This window comes from Lepus europaeus, chromosome 2, assembly GCF_033115175.1.
Source record: "Lepus europaeus isolate LE1 chromosome 2, mLepTim1.pri, whole genome shotgun sequence".
Lineage (NCBI taxonomy): Eukaryota > Metazoa > Chordata > Mammalia > Lagomorpha > Leporidae > Lepus > Lepus europaeus.
Genome location: NC_084828.1, coordinates 176206487 through 176231370, shown reverse-complemented (window position 1 = coordinate 176231370; position 24884 = coordinate 176206487). Strand labels below are relative to the sequence as shown.

Genomic DNA, 24884 nt, shown 5'->3' with positions numbered 1-24884 from the left:
TGAGGGCAAGGCTAATGACAATTGAGGTTTTCAGTTGCAGCGAAGGAGGGAAAAGATTAATTCAAAGAGACTGTCACCATGATCCCTACTAAGAAAGTGAACTGGGCATCATATTGTGCTTGCTTGGCTCCCTAGCACAACAAATAGACAAATGATAGTTAAAAGAAATTTCATTACATCTGTGGCTTACAGTGTTACCTTCTGAAAAGGGATGCACTAATTGAAACATGGAACGAGTGGGTTCTCCAATCCTGCCTGAGACACTCTTGTATTTGTTTTCAATGGAGTTTGAAACCCAACATGACAATCTTTTTTTTTTTTTTTTTTTTTTTTGCCTCGGCTGGTCTCAGAACGCCGGGAAACGTGTCCACAACGCATGGCTGTTGCCTGAAGTGAAGTCATGGATTTGATCTCTGCTGCTGGAATGAGAGTGTTCTTAAAGCATGCCTAAACACTTTGAGATTTGTCTGAGGTGGAGTACTTGAACCCAACATGAGACTCAAAGAGTGCCAGGAATGGGACAGGCCCCAATCCTCCAGTAGGGAAAAAGGCCGGACCCAAACAGCTGTGCGGCCACGCTTGCCTTCTGCCCTGTGAGTGAGCAGAGAGGAGATTGTGCAGCTGCCTAAGAATTTCCCCCATTTCTCCCACATGCCGGGAGCGTCAGCGAGGGAGGGACATGACTAAGCATGTGCTGAACACGGCTCATGAGAACTGGGGCTGGCAGTAGTGTCCTGCAGGGACCAGAGAGTTCCTAGAGGTGTACTCACCTGGCCCCTCAGAGGAGACTGTGGTCTGGGTGAAATAAGGTTCTATCTTTGCTCCCACTGGAACACCAAGGTGGCACTTGAAAGTTCCTGTATCCTTTCACTTCACATGCCCTTTAACTTTCCCGTTTGTTGCAAAGTGATTCCTTCTGAAGAAATAAGTGCCTCTGCTATCAAGCTGTGATGGAACCGTGGATATGTGCCGAGGAAGGATGTGTCTCCTGGTTAAAGACTGCCAGAAAGCTAGTCAGGTTAACCGAGACTGCAAATTGTACTTCCCATTACATCTAGAGCTTACATGCACCACTACTTACATGAGGGTCTCCACTTGGCTTGAGCACGTTAGATCATTAACGTGCAAAACACACTGGAGAGTGGGATGAAACTAAAGCATAAGTGGCCCTACGCAGGGGGACTACTCGACACCGGCCATGGCACCTCCGCACCATGGCCCTGGTGCCACCAGTTTCCATTCGCAGGGATACATTGTGGCCTAGGCACACACCAGTGCTGTCTCCACACTGACCTACGAACCCATATTAGGCATGCGGAAGAGTGGTGCTGGGAGAACTTTTCTCTGCCTGGTCCTTTAGGCAGAAACGGGTATGTTGCTGAAAAGACCCTCACTCAGACCAAGTGTGCTATGTCTCTTCTTCTTCCGCAGATGCCGAGCCTGACAACCGGGAACCACTGCCAGACGTGCCACAGCCAGGCGTGACTACGAACGCTGAAACCAAGCCCGACCACGGTAGGGGCCCGGGTGTCTTGTGTCCTCTGCCCCTGGGTGCCCGCGGGGTTGCCGGAGCTCCTGGAGCGAGAAGGGGGCTTTCCTATTCCCTCCGGGACCGGGAAGCGGTCGCCCAGCGACTCCTGGTCCCGAACCCCTGGCCTGTGCTCTGGAGCTGCGGTGGCATCCTCGGCTCTCTGCCAGGAAGGATGTGCCTTCCTGGCAGAGAGAGGGGCCGCGGTGCGAGTCGGGTGCTCCGACACGGGGCCGTGTGTGCTCCCGGGTTCTCAGCTTGGCTGCACGCTGCCTGGGCCTGTGTGCAAGGCGTCCGTTTCTTCCCGCTGGGGTCTCCTAACCCGTCCGGGAGGGGGCTATGCTTCCTGTTCCCCACGTCTGCTCCTGCCGTGGCCCCGTCTGGTGCAGCAGTCCCACCAGCATGTCTTGAGTTGCCACGCAGGCTGCGAGTGCAGAAGGCTCCCGGGACCTGGCGTGGAGTGCCCCACTGCCCCTGGTGGCCCAGTGTGCGCAGGGGACTTAGGCGCGGGCACGCCGCGCTCCGCAAGGATGGTCCTCTGGGCCTCTGCTTCTCCTGAGATGTCCTTGCCCCGGCCCCTCCCCGGCCCGGCCCTGGTGCCTGCCTTCAGTTTCCCTTCGGTGGGATTTTTTGTTGCGTAGGCACACGCCCGTGCTTCTCCTTACTGACCTAGGTACCCGCGTTAGGCGAGGGGAGATGTGGGGCTGGGAGAACCTTTTCTGCCTGATCTTCTAGGCGGAGGCAGGTGTGCTGTCTGAAAAGACCCTCACTCAGGCCAAGTATGCTATGTCTCCTCTTCTTCCGCAGACACGGAGCCCGGCACCCGGGAACCTCTTCCGGACGTGCCGCCTTCGCGCACGGACGTGACCGGCGTTTTAACCGAGCCCGACCACGGTAGGGGCCCGGGTGTCTTGTGTCCTCTGCCCCTGGGTGCCCGCGGGGTTGCCGGAGCTCCTGGAGCGAGAAGGGGGCTTTCCTATTCCCTCCGGGACCGGGAAGCGGTCGCCCAGCGACTCCTGGTCCCGAACCCCTGGCCTGTGCTCTGGAGCTGCGGTGGCATCCTCGGCTCTCTGCCAGGAAGGATGTGCCTTCCTGGCAGAGAGAGGGGCCGCGGTGCGAGTCGGGTGCTCCGACACGGGGCCGTGTGTGCTCCCGGGTTCTCAGCTTGGCTGCACGCTGCCTGGGCCTGTGTGCAAGGCGTCCGTTTCTTCCCGCTGGGGTCTCCTAACCCGTCCGGGAGGGGGCTATGCTTCCTGTTCCCCACGTCTGCTCCTGCCGTGGCCCCGTCTGGTGCAGCAGTCCCACCAGCATGTCTTGAGTTGCCACGCAGGCTGCGAGTGCAGAAGGCTCCCGGGACCTGGCGTGGAGTGCCCCACTGCCCCTGGTGGCCCAGTGTGCGCAGGGGACTTAGGCGCGGGCACGCCGCGCTCCGCAAGGATGGTCCTCTGGGCCTCTGCTTCTCCTGAGATGTCCTTGCCCCGGCCCCTCCCCGGCCCGGCCCTGGTGCCTGCCTTCAGTTTCCCTTCGGTGGGATTTTTTGTTGCGTAGGCACACGCCCGTGCTTCTCCTTACTGACCTAGGTACCCGCGTTAGGCGAGGGGAGATGTGGGGCTGGGAGAACCTTTTCTGCCTGATCTTCTAGGCGGAGGCAGGTGTGCTGTCTGAAAAGACCCTCACTCAGGCCAAGTATGCTATGTCTCCTCTTCTTCCGCAGACACGGAGCCCGGCACCCGGGAACCTCTTCCGGACGTGCCGCCTTCGCGCACGGACGTGACCGGCGTTTTAACCGAGCCCGACCACGGTAGGGGCCCGGGTGTCTTGTGTCCTCTGCCCCTGGGTGCCCGCGGGGTTGCCGGAGCTCCTGGAGCGAGAAGGGGGCTTTCCTATTCCCTCCGGGACCGGGAAGCGGTCGCCCAGCGACTCCTGGTCCCGAACCCCTGGCCTGTGCTCTGGAGCTGCGGTGGCATCCTCGGCTCTCTGCCAGGAAGGATGTGCCTTCCTGGCAGAGAGAGGGGCCGCGGTGCGAGTCGGGTGCTCCGACACGGGGCCGTGTGTGCTCCCGGGTTCTCAGCTTGGCTGCACGCTGCCTGGGCCTGTGTGCAAGGCGTCCGTTTCTTCCCGCTGGGGTCTCCTAACCCGTCCGGGAGGGGGCTATGCTTCCTGTTCCCCACGTCTGCTCCTGCCGTGGCCCCGTCTGGTGCAGCAGTCCCACCAGCATGTCTTGAGTTGCCACGCAGGCTGCGAGTGCAGAAGGCTCCCGGGACCTGGCGTGGAGTGCCCCACTGCCCCTGGTGGCCCAGTGTGCGCAGGGGACTTAGGCGCGGGCACGCCGCGCTCCGCAAGGATGGTCCTCTGGGCCTCTGCTTCTCCTGAGATGTCCTTGCCCCGGCCCCTCCCCGGCCCGGCCCTGGTGCCTGCCTTCAGTTTCCCTTCGGTGGGATTTTTTGTTGCGTAGGCACACGCCCGTGCTTCTCCTTACTGACCTAGGTACCCGCGTTAGGCGAGGGGAGATGTGGGGCTGGGAGAACCTTTTCTGCCTGATCTTCTAGGCGGAGGCAGGTGTGCTGTCTGAAAAGACCCTCACTCAGGCCAAGTATGCTATGTCTCCTCTTCTTCCGCAGACACGGAGCCCGGCACCCGGGAACCTCTTCCGGACGTGCCGCCTTCGCGCACGGACGTGACCGGCGTTTTAACCGAGCCCGACCACGGTAGGGGCCCGGGTGTCTTGTGTCCTCTGCCCCTGGGTGCCCGCGGGGTTGCCGGAGCTCCTGGAGCGAGAAGGGGGCTTTCCTATTCCCTCTTGGTCGGGAAGCTGTCTCCATGTGATTATTTTTTCCTAGAAGTTGTCCTGTGTCCTAAGATTCCCTTGTCTTTTGCTTTCATGTATGTTTCATTTTGTCTATCAGTGTTTGAACTTGTTTAAAAGTGCTTTTTGAATATCTTTTGCTTCGCTTTTCCTAACCTTCCTTAAATTATTTCTTTTTTTTTTTCTGTCCCTTAGTGGCACAGTCTCTCTCCGTGACCATTTTGTCTTTGCACTCTAATATGTATTTTGTTTCCCGTAATTTGCCATGATTCAGGAGATTTTTCTCAGTGTCCTCTTTCTGTGAATCCAAGATTTTCTGTTTTTTTCTGTTTCTTTGTAGGTGCTGTGGTCTCTCTAATCTTGTTACACAAGGTTGTCCCCAAACTTGTAGCGCCCTCAGTTGAACTTATGAGCAATCTCTTTGGCTCATGTGTGGTTTGTGCTTTAGAGTTACTGGTTTTGTTCCTTTTGATGTGACATTTTTGTGGTGGAATGTTATTGCTAAGTGTCTAATTATTCTGACAACGTGTCTGTGTTTTCAACCTGTTTTGGAATCTTCATACTTTTGCTCAATATAGATGCGTTTCTTCAGTGTAGAGGTGCTCGTGTGCAAGTCGTGTCCTCCCTGACTGCCATTTGTCCTCATGAATCCTATCATTGGCTGAACACTGCTGCATAATGACTCGGCATTTTTGAATGTTCTCCGAGCTTTTTAGTTTTTCTTCCTTACTGTTTAGTTAGGAAATTATTTTTTGTTATTCTATACTAATGCTGAATGGAATCTGTCTTCTCAGTCACTCAATGCAGTATGCCTGGATCCTTCCATGGATGATATTATAGCAGAACCCTAATCAAGTGTCAAGTTTTTTCGCTGAACCTAATGCTGCAGTGTGCAGTGGAGCCAACCTGCACCTACATTTGCATGTCGTTCCATTCCTGTTTTCCCCATTCAAACATTTGTAAATATAGTAGAAATTTTTTCAGATATCGTCTGAGATGATGCCAAACTAAAAAACACTTTTGGACTACCTGTGACTTTACTTGTCTCCCAAGTAGACACCATTTGTCCCATTTGTACGTTACCAGATCTCTCATTACATCTTTCTCTATCCTTTGGATGTCTGGAATTGTCTTTGCAATTAGGAGTATCAAGATATGTCCTTGGACAGAAAGAAAACCTTTAAGAATGAGTGGAGCACAGGAAATGATTTTACTCCAGCTGTTTGAAATCCATGAGCCATTTCCCATAATGCATGTTTCCCTGTACGGGATCATGAGTCAGAATTGTCAGGAATATCCATTGTGAGTGTGTTCATCTCTGTGTTTCAGAGATATTGATTTTATTCCTCTCTGATGTGGAAATGGGTATACTGTCTGAAAAATCACCGAGGACTTATTTTCTTTCCCTTGCCCAAAGACCTGATGATTACATGGGAATCTGACATTTAGGATGGTATGATAACTGATCAAACTCAAACTGTGTCCAATGCTGCTAGCACCAGTCTCCCTTTGGGTACACTTCTGTTCTAACCTCTGTTCTCTTGAGCACTTGATGTGCTCACATATCAGAATGCCTTACAAGTTCCTTTGATATTCTCTGCTGATCCTTTCTCTGAACACTAGGGGTTACTTTTTCAATTTTTCCTTTGTGTTTCTTAGGTTGCTGGAAACCTTTGATTTTCTGTCCTGGAAGGATAGAGTTCCTAGGTACAACATTGCTCTTGGGGCACATTTACTGAGATAGCCAGTTTGCTTCCTGTGGCTCTACACTGGCCTCACAGGTGCACACTCAATATGCACTTTCCAAGATTACAAAGATATTCAGTTTCTCTCTCCTTATGCTTTTGCAGCTGTTTATGGTCACTGCAATGCTTGGTACACAAGTTCTATACCACCACGTGCCATACACTTTTTTCCTTGTAGTATTCTATCTTTGCATTTGGTACTTCTGATATGTAGTTGATTGTTAGTTTATGATGTCTCAGAAACCTCCAGAAAGTGTTGATTTTGAGTACCATTTGCTCGGATGTCAAATCATTGATTTGCTTGTAATAGCAGGTCGAGTGCGTTTTCTCAACCTATCCTAAGACAATTTTAGGTATATCTGCATCAGAATCAATCTAACCAACAGGGAAATCCTAACCATTTCCACACATATACCTGGCCCAAATCTTCCATGCAAAGAGAAGGGCATGCCTGAGCTTGGCATTTGTCAGACATGTCATTTGTACTCTGTCTATTGCTTTACTGAAGAGTTGGCATGGTTGCTTAGTAGCTTGTCGCATCGTATCTACATTTCTGGAGCCCTCCATGAAGGATAAACTTGCCTAAATATTTGCATGACTTTGTCATGTGAATTTAAGTCTTCAGTTGCTGTCCAGGAGGGACCAGATTCCTTGATGGAGTTATCCATGTGGCTCCTGTACTAGGGACAGTGGGTTGTGCATCATATTATTCTTTTTTTTGAATTTTTTATTTAATAAATGTGAATTTACAAAGAGAAACTTTTGTAGTGTTGTGGCTTCCCCCCCAACCTCCCTCCCTCCCACGGCCCTCCCCTCTCCCACTCCCTCTCCCATCCCGCCCTTCATTGAGTTTCATTTTCAATTACCTTCATATACTGAAGATCAACTTAGTATATACTAAGCAAGGATTTCAACAGGCTGAACTCACACAACCGCACAAGGTATAGGGTATTGTTCGACTAGTAGTGTTGTTTTTAAGTTTCATAGTAAAACACATTAAGGACAGAGATCCTACGTGGGGAGCATGTACCCAGTGACTCCCGTTGTTGATTTAACAATTGGCACTTATTTATGATGTCAGCAATCACCCGAGACTCTTGCAGTGAGCTGTCTAGGCTATGGAAGCCCCTTGAGTTCACCAACTCTGAACTTGTTTAGTCAAGGCCGTATCACAGTGGAGGTTCCTTCCTCCCTTCAGAGAAAGGCGCCTCTCTCCTTGATGGCCTGCTCCTTCTGCTGGGGTCTTGTTCACCAGGATCTTTCATTTAGATTATTTTTGCCACCACATCATGGCTTTCCATGCCTGTGAGACTCTCATGGACCTTTTAGCCAGATTCGAATGTCCCAAGGGTTGATTCTGAGGCAGGAGTGCTGTTTTGGGCGTTTGCCATTCTATGAGTCTGCTGTGTGTCCTGCTTCCCCCGCAGGATCATTCTTTCCCTTTTAATTCTATCCTTCATTATTTGCTTACACTGGTCTTATTTGTGAGATCTCTTCGACATATACCCTATCTTTTGGATCGGTTGTGTATTTATACTTATCACTTTACCAAGTGCACTGGCATTGGTACCTGCCTCCTTGGTAAGATTGAGTTGAAATCCCCTGGCGCATTTCTAGTTCCACCATTGGAGGTAAGTCCGAGTGAGCATGTGCCAACCTATATATCTCCTCCCTCTCTTATTCCCACTCCTATGTAATAGAGATCACTTTTCTGTTAATTTTAAATGCCTAAGAATGATTGTGTATTGATTACAGAGTTCAACCAGTGGTCGTATGTAGAACAAACAGAGCAACAACAATAACAACAACAAAAATACTAAAAGGAATAAAATAGTAAGTTGTTCCTCAATAGTCTAGGCAAGGGCTGATCATGTCATTGTTTCTCATAGTGTCCATTTCACTTCAATGGGTATCATTTTAGATACTCGTTCAGTTGCCATCGATCAGGGAGAACATATGATATTTGCCCCTTTTGGACTGGCTTATTTCACTCAGCATGATGTTTTCCAGCTTCCTCCATTTTGTTGTGAATGCCCGGATTTCATTGTTTTTTTACTGCTGTATAGTGTTCCATAGAGTACATATCCCATAGTTTCTTTATCCAGTCATCCGTTGATGGACATTTAGGTTGATTCCATGTCTTAGCTATTGTGAATTGAGCTGCAACAAATATTGAGGTGCAAATGGCTCTTTTTTCTCCCCTTTAATTCCATTTGGGTAAATTCCAAGGAATGGGATGGCTGGGTCATGTGTAGTGCTATATTCAGGTTCCTGAGGACTCTCCAAACTGTCTTCCATAGTGGCTTTACCAGTTTGCATTCCCACCAACAGTGGATTAGTGTCCCTTTTTCCCTACATCCTCGCCAGCATCTTTTGTTGGTTGATTTCTGTATGTAAGCCAATCTAACCGGGGTGAGGTGAAACCTCATTGTGGTTTTGATCTGCATTTCCCTGATGGCTAGGGATCCTGAACATTTTTTCATGTGTCTGTTGGCCATTTGGATTTCCTCTTTTGAAAAATGTCTGTTAAGGACCTTGGCCCATTTTTTATTGGGTTGTTTGTTTTGATTTTGTGGTGTTTTTTTGATCATTTTATAGATTCTAGTTGTTAATCCTTTATCTGTTGTGTAGTTTGCAAATAATGTCTCCCATTCTGTCGGTTGCCTCTTCACTTTCTTGACTGTTTCCTTTGCTGTAAAGAAACTCTTCAATTTGAGGTAATCCCATTTGTTTATTTTATCTTTGATTACCCGTGCCTCTGGGGTCTTCTCCAGGAATTCTTTGCCTGTTCCAATATCTTGAAGGGTTTCCCCTATGCTCTCAATTAGTTTTATGGTGTTGTGGCGCATCTCTAGTTCTTTGATCCATGTTGAGTGGATTTTTGTATAAGGTGCAAGGTAGGGGTCTTGCTTCATACTTCGACATGTGGACATCCAGTTTTCCAATCACCATTTGTTGAAGAGGCTGTCCTTGTTCCAGGGGTTGGTTTTAGGTCCTTTGTCAAATATGAGTTGGTAATAGATGTTTGGATTGATCTCCGGTGTTTCTATTCTGTTCCATTGGTCTATCCATCTGTTTGATCTGTCCATTGGTGAGAGTGGGGTGTTGAAGTCCCCTGTTACTATTGTATTTGAATCTATATCTCCCTTTAAATCCTTTAGTAATTCTTTCAGGTAGCCAGGCACCCTGTTATTAGGTGCGTATGCATTTATAATAGTAATGTCTTCCTGTTGGGTAGATCCTTTAATCATTATATAGTGCCCTTCTCTGTCTCTTTTAATAGTTTTTATGTTCAAGTCTATTTTGTCTGATATCAGGATGGCCACTCCAGCTCTTTTTTGATTTCTGTTAGCTTGGAGTATCTTTTTCCATCCTTTCACTTTCAGTCTGCGTGCATCTTTGCTGATAAGGTGTGTCTCCTGAAGGCAGCATATAGATGGATTCTCTTTCTTGATCCAATCAGCTAGTCTATGTCTTTTGGTAGTAGAATTAAGACCATTCACATTCAGTGTGATTACTGTTAAGTACTGTCTTTTCTCATTCATGTTTCCTAAAGGAGCTGTTTATGTATTTTGAACTTTGTTTGTAGGTTACTCTACATTCGCTTTTTTTTGGTAGTGAAGTTCTTGTTTTTGTATTTCTGTGTGCAGCACATCTTTGAGCAAGTGTTGTAGGGCTGGATGCATGGTTACAAATCCTTTCAGTTTCTGTTTGTCTTGGAAGATCTTTATTTCCCCTTCATTCATAAATGATAGCTTTGCAGGGTATAGTATTCTAGGTTGGCATTGTTTGTCTTTTAAAACTTGAAATATATCATGCCATTGTCTCCTTGCCTGTAGTGTTTGCGATGAGAAGTCTGGGGTGAGTCTGATTAACTTACCCCTGAATGTGATCTGTCGTTTTTCTCTGGCACATTTTAGGATTTGTTCTTTGTGTGTCACTGAGCTGAGTGTTGCCACAATGTGTCACGGTGAATTTCTCTTCTGGTCTACCCTGTTTGGAGTCCTGGCTATCTTTGAATTTGCCTGTTGTTATCCAGTTGCCTTTGTTTGAACTTTTCTGATGTTATTTCATTGAAAACACCTTCCAATCCATTCTCTCTTTCCACCCCCTCAGGGACTCCTATTAACTGAACATTACACCGTTTGATTGAATCTTGTAGGTCTCCGACCATATTTTTTAATTTTTTCATTTCTTCTTCCTGCGTTTGAACTGACTGTATTATTTCTGGAAGTTTGTCTTCGAATTCTGATATTCGGTCTTCTATTTCATCTGTTTGATTTCCGGGGGATTCCACGGTGTTTTTATATGGTCAATTGAGTTTTTCATTTCCAGTATTTCATTCTGGCTTCTCTTTAGGATCTCTAATCCTTGGGCTTGTTTTTCATTCCGCTCTCGACACTGTTTCTCATTATTTCTAAGTAATCTTATTATTAATTTTCTGAATTCTTTTTCTGGCATGGTTTAAAATTCTTCTTCTTCAGCCTCTGTTATGGTTGGTTTAGCCTGCTCCATTGGCGAGTTTATATGTTCTTCTATCTTCTTATTGTGGGTTTTTGTTTTGTTTTTTGGCATTCCGTCTGGGTGGTTTTTCAGGTTGATTTCCCTCTGCTGTGGGCTGCTGAGTCTGTACCAATATCCAGTGTAAGCAGGCTGCTCTGCTTCTAGAGTTTGCTTATTTATGTTTTACTTATTTATTTATTTATTTTTTGTAACTTGTGTGGGCTGGTGTCAGGGCTTTCAGGTGCCAATCTCTGCCCCTTGGGGGCCGGTTTCCTTGTTCCTATGTTCGCCCTTATGTGTCTGTGCCTGGGGTTCGTTGGTCAGCCACTCTCACTGCACCTCCTGCGTGAGGAGTGTCAAGTAGCTCCAGACCACCTTTGGACTCTGCCCCTGCTGCTTCCTCCTCTGAAGCAGAGGCCAGCCTCCTTTAAGCCCGAATGTAAACAAACAGGATGGCTGCACTCTGCCTGCTGCAGCTCTGATTGTGGGTTGGGCGGCTCCTAAGGATCCTTGCGTTTTCGATCCTTCAGTTCATCCCCCTGGATCCTGCCCTCTTCCTGTGGGTGCTATTTAATTTTTTTTCTTTCTGGAAACTTGAGTAGACTGGTGTCAGGGCTATGAGCTGCCCTCCCTCGCTGCCTGCCCCTGCGCAAGGAGTGCAGTGTCCCTCCACTCCACCTTTGGGCCCCACCTCCGAAGGTTAGTGTGGAGGCAGAGGCAGTTCTCCTTTAAGCCCACATGTAAACAAACAAGATGGCTGCTTCCCGCCCGCTGCAGCTCCGATTTGGGGGAGGGATCCTGGATCCTGAATCAGGTTGTGCATCATATTGTTCTTTCGTGGCTCCCACTGGGACATGGAGAGAGCACTTTCTGAATTACTGGATGTCGAGGCCACCCGACAAACCACACGGAGACACGCAGCAGTCAGTCAATTCATCACCACGTTTATTGCCTCGTCGCGTTCCAAGCCAAAGTAGGGGGCCCGGCGATGAGGGACTGGAGGCAGTCTCCCTAAGGAAACCCTTCAGTCTCTAGCCACGAGCACCAAGAAACACAAGGGTATATACCCCAGGCCCCATACAGATAACATTCATTGTGTGCAATCATGCATAGCACAGGAACAAAACAAGTTTACAAGGTAGCAAAGATCAGGGTACAAGCTCTGCAGATAGAGCAAAGAACATCATAAACCTTCATCAGAAGTCACATCCTGCCTGCAGGAATGTGGGATGAAAAATCTTGTGCCTACAGAACAAAAGTACAGGAAACAGGATTAGATAAGGGACAGCGTCAGCCTGCTGCATCTCATGTCGGGCCAGGGCCACTAGCCCCGACAACTGGATCCTTTCTTTTCATCTGTGACTGTTGTCTCATTTTCTCCAAGTGGAAGGGAAATTCTTTAAACTCACATGATTGCCAAGGACATAAACAAACCTCTAAGAATGATTTTCAACTTGCCAGTTGTTTTTCTCTCAAAACATGACAACATCTCCCCATTTTCTCCTAATTTGAATTTTTATAGACTTACCCTTATTATGTCTCAGAAAACTTGTGAACATCCACATTATGAGAATGTGTTGTTTGGGTTGGAGATCACTTGTGTTCCTGCTTTCTGACATGGAGTTGGATCTGCATCTGAAAATCTACTTAGGCAACTTTTGTTTTTTCTTCCACAGGAAGTATGATAGTCTCACTGGAGTCAGACCCAGAATCAGGCATGGTGACTGACTAGAGCCTTTCAGTGGCAAATGATACCATGCCTCAGTTCAGTAGGGGTCCATATGTTTTATGTCTTCTGATCTATGAGATGCTGAAAATTTCATGTGGCATAAGTTCTGAGAATTCCTCTTCAATATGGCTACCATGCTTTCAGGCTAATGCTGAGAGCTACTTTTTCCCAGAATGTTAGGCTATGTTTTCTTAATGTTCCTGAAACCTTTAGTTTCTGCCACGGAAGGATGTATTTCCTCGATAGAGATTTGCCCATGTGACACCTGTACAAGACCATCATGTGGAAGCACATCTTCTCTCACTGGCCACAGTTGCACATTCTATGGGCACTTTGCAAGTTACCAGAAACTTTGGGATTTTCTATCTTTACCCTTTGCTATATCCTAAGGTCATCTGATGCTTTGTTCTCAGCTGCTGTTCAAATACAAAAAAAAACATCTTGAAGAAATTTAAAATAAGAATTGTATTTTTCAAAACAACTCTCCTATCTATCTGTTTTGTTCTCATGCGTTTTCCTTTACTTCTCTTTTGGGGGTACCATAAAGTTCATGACAATCATCATTATGAATTAAACATGGTGGGGTGTAAAATAATTTATTTTAAACCATGTGCATATTGATATGGGTCTGTTTTCTGAAAACACCATTAGACAGCTTTAGTTCTTTTCATCAACAGAATAAGTAACACCACAATGGAAATCCAATCAGTGTCAAGGTGTGTGACTGACCATGATCTTCACTGTGTGAATATTCAGCCCAAATCTAGAGTGGAACCACACTTTCCTTTTGCACTTTATCTTCTTAGTTACTGAAAAGCACTTTGGTGTATTTCCTTAGGATTTCTTCTTACTTCCATACAGTTTCTTTAAGTTTACACAAAGAATCCATTTTCAAAATATTCATGTGACCACTAACTTGACTTGGTCTCTTCAGTTGTTATCCAGGAAGGATGGAATTGCTCAGCAGAGATTGTCCTTGAGGGCTCTAATCTAAGGCAAAGCTTTTGTTTCATGTTGTTCTCTGTGTGGCTCCCAGCAGAACACGGAATGGGCACTTTCCAAGTTACCGTATCCTTTCCTTTTGTCTATGCCTGGCTTTTTCTTTATTGAGGGGTGTTTGCAATTGTTAAGTCACAAATATATTTAAGGATAGAAATAAGGAATCTAAGGATATATTTGAAATTGGCATTTTTGTTGCTGAATCATTAAATCTATGAGCCACTTTCTCATTGTACCTATCTTTATAAACCTATGTTTCTCTTGTGTCAGAAAACTCATGAAAATCCACATTATGAGCATATATTTCTATGGGTTCAAATAATGTTTTCCTGTTGTCAGTTGATAAAATGATTGCGTTCTGCAAATATCCTAAGAAAACTTTTGATTTACCTTCCACAGGTGATTTAATGCTACCCTGGAGTGTGCATCAATGTAAGGTATGATGACCGAGTAAAAACATTTTGCAATGGCAGCTGAAGCCTTCTGTCCTCTGCATTCTGAGTTACTAAAGAGCTGAGTTAGCGTCAGTCCTTAGTATTTTTCTTCATTTCTATGCACTTCCTTTAACCTAACACTAGGGGCTACTTTTCAAAAATATCTGTTTGAGTTTTCTCACTTTGCTTGAAAACCTTAGTTTCCTCACAGGAAGGAGTACTTTAGTAGAGAATTGTCATTGAGGTATCTAAACTAAGACTAGTGTTTTGCTTCATGTTTTTCTATCATTTGTTTGCTGGAGTACACTGAGTGGGAATTTTCCAACTTGCCAGTTTCTTTCATTTTTTTCCATCCTTTTCCTTTGGCTTTACCAAGGGGTAGTGTAGCAGTCAGTACACAATGTATTCAAAGACAAAAATTAAACAATGTAAGAAGGAAGTTAGCATGAGGACTTGTTTTGCTCCCCCAAATTGTTAAACCTGTGCATCAAGTTCTCATCCATTGTATTTACATAAACTTACCTCTTAGAAGTCTCATGAAGTCCACATCATGGGTGCATTATGTTTCAGTATATTTTTTCTTTTACTGTTGCTCCATGTTGAAATAAATATGTTGTCTTCAAATATACTAAGACAACCCCTGGTTTTTCTTCAACATAAGAAATTTCCCCCACCACTCCAAACCAGAACAGTGTCATGTATATTCACTGACCAAAATCCTCCAGTGGTAGAAGATGAGAAGTCTGACCTTCTATGGGACCACCCGTGTCTACTGTACTCTGTCTTCTGAGTTACTGGAGAGCACAGTTGACATGATTCCTTAGGATATTTTTTCCCAATAAACTTCATTTCACCTCACAGTATGAACTAAGCTTTCTAGAATGCTTGCACATGTTTTCTAATGTTGTTTGACATCTTCAGTTTCTGTGCATGAAAAATGGACGGAATTCCTGGGTAGAGAATTGCCCAAGAGGCACCTAAAATAAGAAAAGTGTTTTGCATTGTTATTCTATTGTTGTCTCAAAGTTGCACGCTGCATGGACACTTTTCATGTTACCAGATAGTATCAGTATCTCCGTATGCCTTTGCCATAATGCAGGGTAATTTCAGTGCTTTCTACACAAATAGTGTTCAAAGGTAAAAATAAGACACCTAAAAATGAATCCAGAACATATATTTTCCTTAGCTTTTCTACATGAAGTCTCAGAAACCTCATGAAAATCCCCATTGTAAGTGTAGGATGCTGGTATTTAAAGTAGTTTGTTATTACTATCTGATACTGAGATGAGTCTGTCTTATGAAAATATTTTAAGACAGCTTTAGTTTTTTCTGCAATGGAATGAATGACACTCCAGGGGAATCCCACTCGGTATCAAATATGGTGACTGACAAAAATCTTCCACGGGGAGAGGATACCAGGCCTAACCTTGCAGTGGGCCTACTGATGTTTTCTCTCCTCTTTTTCTTACTTATTATGAGTATAGCTGGCCTGATTCCTTAGGGTTTTCTCTATTTCTTTTAAAGATTTTTAAAATTTATTTATTTGAGAGGTAGAATTACAGACAGTGAGAGAGAGACAGAGAAAGGTCTTCCATCTGCTGGTTCACTCCCCAAATGACCACAATAGCCAGAGTTGCACCGGTCCAAAGACAGCAGACAAGAGCTTCTTCCAGGCCTTCCACATGGGTGCAGGGGCTGGAGCACTTGGGCCAACTTCTACTGCTTTCCCAGGCCATGGTGGAGAGCTGGACCAGAAGAGAAGCAACTGCGACTAGAACCGGTACCTATATGAGATGCTGGCACTGCAGGTGGAGGATTAACCTACTGTGCCAAAGCACCAGTATTTTATTTTTCTGGACAAATCTTTTAACTTTACACTAAGAACTATTGTGCAGAAATGTTTGTAGAAGTTTTCTAACTTGGCTTGGACTCTTCAGATCCTGTGCAGGAAGCATGGAGTTCCTTGCCAGGGAATTTCCCGTGGGGCACTTCACCTTATCTACTCCATTTTTATTCCTCCTATTCTATCCTTGACTCCTAGAGAAACACCAAATGGGCACTTTCCAAGTTACCAGACCTTTGATTTTTATCATAAATCTTTTTGTCTTCTGAAAGAGTAGTTGTGATTGTTACGATACAAATAATAGTCAAGGATAAAAGGGGAAAAAAAAACCTAAGAATGAATTTAAACAAGAATTTTGTTCTAAAATTATTAAACTATGGGCTTTTTTCATTATCCATATTTTAAGAAACTGATTTTAATGATGTATCAGAAAACTCATTCAAGTCCACAATAGGAGCCAATTTTCTTGGATTTCAAATTTATTTTGCTGCCATCAGATGTTGAGATGGGTCTGTTGTCTGAAATATCTTGACAACTTTTGTTTGTCATTCTGCAGGTGCTTTAATGCTACCGCTGCTGTTGACACAATACCAGGTAGGGTGAATGGCCAAAATCTCGAAATGGCACAGGATGCCACGCCTGAGCCTAGAGGGGCCCACCTATGTCCTCTGTCCTCTGCATTCCAAGTGGCTGGAAAGCTGAGTTAGGATCTCTTCTCCTTAAGATTTTCTTTTCTTTTCTCTGTATTTTACTTAACGTAAGACTAAGGACTACTATTTCAAAATGTTTGTTTTAAACTTTGCTTGAAATATCTTCAGTTTCTTCCCCTGGTGGGTGAAGTTCCTTGGTAGAGAATTGCCCATGAGGCCCATAAACTAAGACTACATAGTCTTCATGTTTTCCTCACACTTGTTTGAAGCACAACACTGAATTCACATTTTCCAAGCTACAAGTTTGTTTCATTTTTTTCTTATCCTTCATTAAATGTAGTTCTAATGCTGCAACACAATTTGGTATTCAAAGACAAAAACTAAAATGTAAGAATCAAGGTACAACAGGAAGTTGTTTTGGTCCAAAAGAACAATTACTCTAGGTGTCAATTTGCTCATCAATGGTATCTTTTCATAAGCTTATCTCTAAGCTGTCTCAGAAACCTCCTGAACTCCACACCATGAGTGTATCATGCTCTCACCTAACATTATTTTTCCTGCTCCCTGGTGTTTCTTCAGCAGAACAAATTACCCTGCTACTGCAGACCAGACCAGTGTCCAGTATAATGACTGAGCGAATTCTCCAGCAGGAGAGGATGCCAAGCCTGAGCTTGGTATGGGCCCACCCAGTGCACTGTCCTCTGACTTCTGAGTTACAGAAGAGCACAGTTACCATGACTCCTTAGGATTTTTTTCCCCATGCACTTCATTTAACCTCACAGTAAGGACTGCTTGCACAAGTTTTCTATTTTTGCTTGACACATTCAGTTTCTGTCCAAGAATGGATGGAATTCCTGTGTAGAGAATTGCCCAAGAGGCACCTACAACAAGACAACCATTTTGCATCAAGTGGTTCCATGTTTGTTCACAGTTGCACACTGAATGGACACTTTCTTTTTCTTTTTCTTTTTCTTTTTTTTTTTTTTTTTTTTTTGACAGGCAGAGTGGACAGTGAGAGAGAGAGACAGAGAGAAAGGTCTTCCTTTTGCCATTTACCCTCCAATGGCCACCACAGCCGGCGCATTGCACTGATCCGAAGCCAGGAGCCAGGTGCTTCTCCTGGTCTCCCATGCAGGTGCAGGGCCTAAGCACTTGGACCATCCTCCACTGCACTCGCGGGGCATAGCAGAGAGCAGGCCTGGAAGAGGGCAACCGGGCCAGAATCTGGTGCCCCGACAGGGACTAGAACCCGGTGTGCTGGCGCCACAGGGCCGAGGGTTAGCCTATTGAGCCACGGCGCCGGCCAATGGACACTTTCCAAGCTACCAGGTCCTTTCAGTTTACCTGCCCTTATTCTTTTGCATTATCAGGGGTTAATTCCAATGCTTTGTACACAAAGAGCATTCAAAGATTAAGGTGAATCTTCTAAAAATGAAGAGTAGGGATTTGTTGGGTTCAGAAAGTATAATATCTATGGTTTTTCCTAACACATATTTTCCTTAAATTGTTTGCATGAGGTCTCAGAAACCTCATGAAAATACTCCTTTATGAGTGTGTGACACTTGGCTTTAAAGTACTTTTTTTGCCACTCTCTCTCTCATACTGAGTTTACTTTATGAATATGTCCTAAGAAAACTTAGGTTTTATCTTCAGTGAAATAAATAATGCCACTCCTGGAATCTGACCCCATGTCAAGTATGGCAACTGACTGGAATCCTGCATTGGAAGAGGATTCCAGGGCACAGCTGTGTCCTCTGTCCACTCAGTTACTCAAGAGCTCCATTGACATGATTTCTTAGGGCTTCCTCTTAACTTCTCCACAGTAGTACCAGCAAGCACTCTGCAAACCTAGGTTATTATTGGGAAAAGGCAATTTTTTTACAGGGTGAAGTTTGGTTCATAACCTGGAGACATGTATTATCAGTTCCTTCTCGTGTGTGTCTTTTCTTGGTTTAATGATGTTTACCTCATGTCTTAGGTGAAATCTTTAGGGGCAGTTCTTTAATCAGGAATTAGGATATCTCCAGAATCTGAGAATATTATTTCACTTTTTATTTCAACAGAAGTGGAACCATCTCTTCATATCTGGTGCTTTGGAACAACAGTAATCGACCCTATAAAGCAGAGCTGCAAAACTCACATCTAGTAGGGGGCCGCCCAACTCTCTGAAATGTATCATTTTACTTCATTCAATGGTAGCACATTCACAGCTGAACATCACTAATTTTCCTACACTCTAATGTGCAGCTAAGAGTGTTTTTAGAAAAAAAATTGACAGATATTTCTTTCTGTCCAGAAATAAACAAATTGGCTCGTAACTGACTTCAAAGGAGTCATGTTTTCTGACTGTGCGGAAATCATGTTGTACACTTCACACTTCGCAATCTTATTCAAAAAGGAATATATAATGATCTGATTCCAAAATTTCAGCTCAACCCATTTCAGTCTTTAATTTCCAATTCCATTGTTCAAAGGGACATGCAACAGTTACTATAAAATCAGTATTTAAGGATACAGTGAAATATATAAAAACAGAATGAAATATGAGCTGATACTGGCACAAAAAATTTAAACCCACACATAATTTTCTTCATGGTAGCATTTTCATACATTTTTTCATCATGAAGTCACAGAAAGTTCATGAAAGCTCATATTCTAAAATCTCATTAAAATTTGATGAAGATGCATACCATAAAATCCTTTGAATGGATTTAAAATTGTGTCCATACTAAATCACATTTTAATTCTACCTTTATTTTTTTGAGGTTTGTAAAGATTTATTTATTTACTTGAAAGTCAGAGTTACACAAAGAGAGGGGAAGCAGAGAGAGAGTTCTTCCATCTGGTGGTTTGCTCCCCAATTGGCTGCAATGGCCGGAGCTGTGCTGATCTGAAGCCAGGAGCCAGGAGCTTTTCCTGTGTCTCCCATGCAGGTGCAGGGGCCCAAGCACTTGGGCCATCTTCTACTGCTTTCCCAGGCCATAGTGGAGAGCCAGATCAAAAGTGGAGCAGCCAGGTCTTGAACTGGTGCCCATTTGGGATGCTGGCACTTCAGGCCAGGGTGCTAACCCATTGCGTCACAGTGCCAGTCCCTATGTTTTTTTGAGTTTTATGTTCTCATTTTTCATTTTGAGGGGCTTTTGTTCTTTTTTTATCTTTTTATTTTTTGTTTTGTAATTTTAAATTTTTTTTCCTATTTTGACATTTATGTTTTTATACCATTTATGAAATGGTTGATGTCTCCTGGATAAATAACTATTTTCAATATTCTGGATATCCTGAAGATGATGTTCATTATACCATATATTACTTTTATAAGAATCTTCAGAAAATCATACATTAATAATTAAATATTATAACTTGAAGGCATAAAGAAAATAAGTGATTCTCAGTTCCCACTCACTTTTAAAAAAAGAGTAAGCTCAGTTACCTGACTGTAGAATGTCATGATCAAACTCCACTAATTTGTTATGTAGGAAAATTTGGCATTATACTATGTCCAGAGCAAAACGTGAATCATAGCATCTTTCCATATATGTCTTCTGGATTTTAATTCCTATCTTATTTTCATCAATGAGAAGTCACTTAAGAAAAATTCAGTAATACAATCCTTTGAATGATGCCCATAAACCTTCAATATACAAATCACATTCCAGAACTCAAGGGAAATTTTAAGACCATCTGAACTACATCAACAATTTTGTAAGCAAAATCATCTGAAATATTCTTAAATCACCATAAATTCTCTCTCTGATTGATTAGTGCATCCAGCAGCGGGAATGGACCTAGTAAAGGTGGTAAGATGGCTTTGGGGTTGATGCTTTTTAAAATGATTGGCTAAAGTATAGGGCCTGAGCTGCTAGGGTGTATGTGGCAAACTGCAGGGTTTCGGAATGTTATCAAGCACCTTAACTGCCTGAAAAGACACCTGGAACTTTAGGTATTTCCCTGCTATCTGCTGATTGGCTGTTGCTAGGGGAGTTTATTGCAAGGGAAGTTTATTGTCCTCTTTTCAGGAGCTTTTGGCTTAGGGTTCAGGCCTGAGTTACAAGATGGAGGCCTACTCTAAAATAGCTGCACTTTGATCCAGGCTCAGGTCTCTCGTTGTAAATCTCTATTGTTTTAAACATATTCTACTGATGGCCCATATCAGTGAATCTGTAAATCCAGTGAATGATGTGAAATCTTTTTCTCACACGCAGAGCTCATTACTTTGCTTAGTATATAGAAGACATACCCAGTGATCTGTCCACTTCTATCTTTGTTCACCTAAAGAATTACGCCATGACTTCTTGGCTTCGATAGTCATTTGTACATGATTATGGCTTTGAGGGAGGCCCAGCTCAGTTGGGTAGTTCTTCTGGTCTCACTGAGTCACTTGGGGGCCAGAAGACAACTGTGTGTTTCTCAACTTCCTTTGATCACTACATAGCCATATACTGAAGGACCTTTATGGGGGAGAGGGACAAGAAACTAGGCCTGGGCAAATATCAGGGGCTTCTTAAGAGGATAGATGTTCCCCAGAGTCTAGCGGGCAGGACATTCTCTGGGAAGGAAAAGTCAATCCCCTTCAGAGAACCTCTAGGCACGCCCAGAGCAGAGCTGCCCCTCCCCTTCGGAGAGTCTCTAGGCGCACACTTATGATGTCACTGCGACCGGCCAATCCTGTAACACCTCAGCACTCTCCCTCAGCATTCTCCCATATGCTAATTGTCCCTCTGAACCAGCCAATCCCGTGCCACCTCTGCATTTTACACCAGCACTCTCCACCAGCATTCTTCACCAGCATTCTCCCATATGCTAATTCGTTGCCTATATAACCTGTGTGAAACTGCCGCTCAGGGCTCCTCACCGCCTGAGGTGGGGGCCCGTTTGCGCAAACGTTCAATAAAAACCTCGTGCTTTTTGCATCAACTGGTCTGGAGTCTGGATCTTTGGGCGTCCTCTCGAGTAAGTGGGCATCTCTGCAACTGAGAGGTCCAACAATACCGGGGGAGGAGACTGGAAATCTTTTCTTACACAAATTTCATAAAGTTTTCCTATATTGCAGCTCCATCTGATTATTTCCTATTTTAGATAAACACTTGGACCCACTAGGCCTTGGCTCCTATATTTTCTCCACTACCAGGAATTACACTGGTGCTTTCAGTATTCTCTGGAAAATTTTAAATTCTGTGGTAAATGATCATGTTTTGTGGTAGTTATAGTCTGCTTAATGCCCACTAAAATGTACAGGCAGCTCTTCATATCCTGTGGTTTCAGCCAAATCCAGAAAGAAAATATAAGATGCAAAGTTTCTCATTATCATTATTCTCTGAAGTATAAGTTCCATTCCTTACAGAACATTTAATTTGTAGGAGGTAGTGTAGGAGATGTAGAGGTCACTTAAAAGGATATTTGAGGGTGGCATAAATTATATGCAAATACAGTTCTACTTGATATTGGGGTAGGGGCATCTATGGATTTTGTTATCTTTTGGGATCATGGAATCAATTCCCCACAGATGCTGAGCGAGAACTATCTATGGGGGAATGAAGATGTGCATATTTCTTGGAATAAAAGGATTTCATATGTGTTGGTAATATCTTTACATTTGAAAATTGGAGAGATAAAAGAGCACATATGGGATTTCAGAGGGTAGCAGTAAGACATCCTCTTGATGCATGATGTTTTAGATTAATTGCAGCATTATTTTGAAGTTCTGAAATACATGAAGCATTTCCATTCATGATGCTAAAGTGGAGGATACTAATGGGATCTCTTCTCATTAGAGATGACTGCATGGTTGTGTGAAAAATCTTTGAGACATCAACAATTGCTGTATAAAAGGGACAAAAATATATGCCTTCACAATGCATCTAGGTTTTGAATCAGGAAAGAAATACCCTAAAGTCAATCCTTCCAGTTGCAAAAGAAGGGACACAAAAGGAGGTAAAGAAAATCTGAGATTCAAGGAATTTGTCAATTGCAACTCATGGGCACGATTCTTGCTATAGGGAAATAGTTAATAGTTTTCTCTCAGCGCTCACACAATAGAGACTTGAGGAAAGTAACTTACATCTTCAGTTTGGAGAAAGATCATAGGGCCTGAACAACTGTAAAAGGGCACAACTCTTGAACTGACTTACAATGACTAGAAGGCAATGAGTTTTTCAGTTTATCATCTTTACGGTAGCTGTGAGAAAAATAGTATAATCAGCAGTCTATGCTTAGTGATGTGATAAGATTAAACATTTCCATCAACAAAATAAAGGCCCTTGGGATGAATTATGTTATTCCGGAAAGAAAACATACCCATGCTACCAGTATACATGTGTACATGAATCCATGTATACAAGGTTTACTCATGAGCATATATCTTTAAAAAAAAAAAAAACTGTGCATGGATTTCAAAATTATTTGCCCCAAGGAATTCATTTCCATGAGCTTTTTGAAGTACCCTTGTATTTACACATTCATTCACTTCATATCCACAAAAGCAATGTGTTAGAATTTGTGGAATGGATGATATATTAGTGAAAATACAACGTCTTTACAAAGCAGTGGGCAATGTCTTGGATATTTTTCTTCAGCTCCTTCCATGCTTGGCAAATGAGCCAGTATTCTGAAGATCTGTAGTAGATAGTGACCCTCTTTTCTATTTTGTGTTTTGTGTTTTACTTGTCTGCAGCCCGGGTGATGGTAGGAAGAAATGATTTTGCTTTAGCTTTAGGCCACAGTGTCAATTCTTAGTTTGGTTGGCTGAGGCCTTTGAAAGAATGAAAGCATTCCTTGTACAATTCAGTTAAATAAAAATGCTACTAGAAAACTGTAAGATTTTTAATTTTCAACATGGAAAATGAGATTATGAATATCTTACATGAATGGTAAAGATATAAAACTAGTTGAGAAAAAATAGCAATGACTTTGGAAAATGGTTGCTTCTGTGGAGGGAAGAAAGAGAACGAAGTACAGTAATATGAGACCTCAGGCATATGACCACTATTTAAAAGGAAGATTTAAAAATATTAACACTGTGCTATATGCTTCAGTTTATTTTTATCAAATAAAATGTTATAGGTAATAAATACAAAATTCTTTTGCATGTATATGTGACCTGGAGCTAATGCATGTATTTATGTACAAAATTGTGTGTACAAAAATGCATGGGAGGGCCCAGCATTGTGCTGCAGCAGGTTAGGCTGTCATCGGTGAGGCTGACATCCCTAACGGGCACAGATTCCTATCCCAGCTGCTCCACTTCTGATCCAGCTCCCTGCTGCTACACCTGGGAAAGCAGCAGTGGATGACCAAACTACTTGGCCCCTGCCACATGGGTGAGAGACCCCAATGAAGCTCCTGGCTTTGTCCTGGCCCAGCCCTGGCTGTTGCTGTCATTTGGGGTGTGAATCAGAAGATGGAAGATCTCTCTGACTCTCCCTCTCTCTAACTCTGCCTTTCAGACAAAGAGAGACATTTTTTGAACATGCATGGAAAATGGAATTAAAAGAAGAGTTTGTTAGGTCCAGTGTTGCGGCTCAGTGGGTTAAGCTGCCGCTTGAGGTGCCAGCATACAATATGGCAGCACACCTTTGAATCCCAGATGCTCTGCTTCTGGTCCAGCTACCTCCTTGTACACCTGGAAAACAGAAGATGACCCAAGTATTCGGGACCTTGTAATCTATTGTGGGGGAACTGGAAGGAGTTTCAGGGTCTTGGCTTTGGCCTTATCCAGCTCCAACCATGGTGGCCATTTAAGGAGTGATACAGCAGGTTGAAGATCTCTTTTGTTGTCTCTTCCTCCATCACTCTGCTTTTCAAGCAAATAAAATAAATCTTGTAAAATTATGTTTAGTTTGGTAGATATTTTTGAAAACATTCAGGTCTCTCATCATACATGATTCCCATGTGCTGATGGAAGACTTCCTGAATCAATGTATAAAAAGTTATTCATTACTTACTAAACAAGTGAATAGAGGAATTTCTATCATTCAGCAGTGCTGGCCTTTTCTATGACATATATGTATGTGAGTTCTCCATATTGACATGTGATCTTGGTGAACTCAGCGGTTTTGATGTATAGTAGTGTTCCATGCTACGAGTAGTGCATTCTTCTCACACCTACCTATCCATCTGAGCCCAAATTCCTAGGGGTTTTAGGTTTCAAAGGAACAGTTTATTAGCTTCCAAGGGAATGAACTTTTCAAAATCAACTCCATTCCTTTTTTTGTATGGGTTATTTGCATTCCGCTTTTGTAGTTTTTTGCTTTAATGTTTTAATGTCCATTGAGTTCAGCTTCCTGTACTAAGTGGTTAACACATCAACATTTTTTAAAGATTTATTTATTTACTTGAAAGAGCGTCAGGGGTGGGGTAGGGGGGAGATATTTTCCCTCCACCGTTCTCTCCCCAGATGGCTGCAATAGCCAGGGTTTGGCCAGGCAGGAGCCAAGAGCCAGAAACTTCACCTGGGTCTCCCATGTGGGCAACAGGGACCTAAACACTTGGGCCATCTTCTGCTTTCCCAGGCCACTCACTAGTAGGGAGCTGGGTCAAAAGTGGAGCACCCAAATGGAAAACCAGCTTTGCAGACAGTGGCTTTACCCAGTATGCCATACCACCAGCCTCATTTATGTTTGATGTATGTATTTAGAATGATTGATAAACT

General features: G+C 43.7%; 1 long non-coding RNA gene across 1 annotated transcript; it reads left to right on the top strand.

Moving 5' to 3' along the window:
- Positions 1 to 4157: 4157 nt before the first annotated feature.
- LOC133750323 (uncharacterized) lies at positions 4158 to 18543 on the top strand. The gene is made up of 4 exons (XR_009864699.1): positions 4158 to 4236; positions 13710 to 13747; positions 16144 to 16181; positions 18301 to 18543. It is a non-coding gene; the product is annotated as an uncharacterized LOC133750323 (long non-coding RNA).
- Positions 18544 to 24884: the final 6341 nt, after the last annotated feature.